Source organism: Hevea brasiliensis, chromosome 8 (genome assembly GCF_030052815.1).
Source record: "Hevea brasiliensis isolate MT/VB/25A 57/8 chromosome 8, ASM3005281v1, whole genome shotgun sequence".
Taxonomy (NCBI): domain Eukaryota; kingdom Viridiplantae; phylum Streptophyta; class Magnoliopsida; order Malpighiales; family Euphorbiaceae; genus Hevea; species Hevea brasiliensis.
The window spans coordinates 76,421,253-76,422,644 of NC_079500.1; the positions used below are offsets into that span (position 1 = coordinate 76,421,253).

At 41.5% G+C, this 1,392-nt stretch overlaps 1 non-coding gene across 1 annotated transcript; it reads left to right on the forward strand.

Moving 5' to 3' along the window:
* Positions 1-425: 425 nt before the first annotated feature.
* LOC131182599 (U6 spliceosomal RNA) lies at positions 426-529 on the forward strand. Its single transcript, XR_009150863.1, has one exon. It is a non-coding gene; the product is annotated as a U6 spliceosomal RNA (small nuclear RNA).
* Positions 530-1,392: the final 863 nt, after the last annotated feature.

Here is a 1,392-nt window from a genome sequence, read left to right on the forward strand (position 1 = left end):
CCCCCCTTAAATAAATTTCGTCTCAAAATTTTACCTGGCATCAATCCCTGAACAGCTGTGGGTGCTGTCTCCTCATGTCCTCTTCACGTTTCCAAGTAGCTTCCTAGCCTGAATTGTAACACCCCTCACCCGTCTACAGTGTAGCCGAGCAAGGCATGTCACACTCGGTGCCAGAGCACCCTAACTTATCTTACTTTATTTCTTTAATCATTTTCAAGTTATTATCTTTTAATATCAATTATCTTTCTATGGAGAAACTAGCAGAGTTTTCCCTATTTTCTATATCATTACTTTTTGAACACAAGACCATCTCCATGCTTTGCCGATGTGGGATTTGCCTAAGGGACCTTTCCCCCCCCCCCCCCTTTCGGGACTCAGCGTCCTCACTGAGGTTTGCCCCACCATCGCCTAAGAGGACACGCGAGCAGATCTAATACCAATTGTAATAAAATTGGAACGATATAGAGAAGATTAGCATGGCCTCTGCGCAAGGATGACACTCACAAATCGAGAAATGGTCCAAATTTTTAGGTCCCTTAGGCAAATCCCACATCAGCAAAGCACGGAGATGGTCTTGGGTTCAAAAAGTAATGATATAGAAAATAGGGAAAACTCCGCTAGTTTCTCCATAGAAAGATAATTGATATTAAAAGATAATAACTTGAAAATGATTAAAGAAATAAAGTAAGATAAGTTAGGTGCTCCAGCACTGAGTGTGACATGCCTTGCTCGGCTACACTGTAGACGGGTGAGGGGTGTTACATGAATGATGATTCCACAGCACTTTAACTAGGTGTATCTGTTTATTTCTAAACTGCTTCACCTCATATACTATAATTTCTATGGGTTCTTCCTCATATGAAAGGTCTAGATTTAACTCAATCTCTTCAACTGATAGAACATGAGATGGGTCAGATCTGTACCTCCTTAACATGGACACATGGAAGACACTGTGTATCCTTTCTAGCTCTGGAGGTAATGCCAACTGATATGCCAAAGGACCCACTCTCCCCAGAACCTCGTATGGTCCGTAAAACGAGGACTTAGTTTCCCCTTTCTACCAAATCTCATAATCCTCTTCCAAGGAGAAACTTTGAGGAATACCTTATCACCCACTGCATATTCAATATCTCTTCTCTTCATATCAACATAGGACTTCTGACGGTCTGATGCAGCCTTGAGTCGATCTCTTATCAATCTGATCTTTTCCTCTATCTGCTGAACAATTTCTAGCCCAATCATCTTCCTTTCACCTACTTCATCCCAACATAAGGGAGTTCTGCACTTTCTGCCATATAAAGCTTCATATGGAGGCATCCCAATGCTTGATTGGTAGCTGTTGTTATAAGTAAACTCAATCAAAGGCAAGTGTATATCCCAACTACCTTCAAA